Here is a 655-nt window from a genome sequence, read left to right on the forward strand (position 1 = left end):
AAATCAAAAGTACAAGGAACCCATAGACTTACATATGGTCCATCACTATAAAACAGGGGTCTCTTATTTTTCAAAAGGAAGTCCCATCTCAAGACACATGCTTGTTTCTTTCTTCTCAACAGGGTTTTATACGTTCAAAATGGGTACCTTCGTCAAAACTTTTATTTTCATACATCAAGCATCAGAATGGTCTGATCATTAGCCAAAAGCCAAAATAGGACTTCATCCTTAGCAAGCTCAAAAATAAAAAGAAAAACAAACAAAACAAAGTGAAAAAAAAGCAAAAACTGGTTTCCCTCCCCCACACTTAAGTCATGCAATGTCCTCAATGCATGGAAAAAAAATTAAAAGCAAAGACAATGCAAGGGGGTCATACCTGATTAAAAATTAGTCATCAGTGTAAAAAGGTTCATGGAGATCCATGACCTCTTCACTACTAGTAGTAGGAAACTCGAGGAACGGTTTCAAACGCTGACCATTAACCTTCGAAATTACCCCTGTTCCTGGATTCAAAATCTCCACAGCCCCATGGGGATATACATTATGAATAATAAACGGGCCATCCCATCGGGATTTAAGCTTACCAGGGAAAAGATGCAATTGAAAGTTGTACAATAAAACCTTATCACCAATTGCAAAAGATTTACGCAGAATG

This window comes from Macadamia integrifolia, chromosome 7 (genome assembly GCF_013358625.1).
Source record: "Macadamia integrifolia cultivar HAES 741 chromosome 7, SCU_Mint_v3, whole genome shotgun sequence".
Lineage (NCBI taxonomy): Eukaryota > Viridiplantae > Streptophyta > Magnoliopsida > Proteales > Proteaceae > Macadamia > Macadamia integrifolia.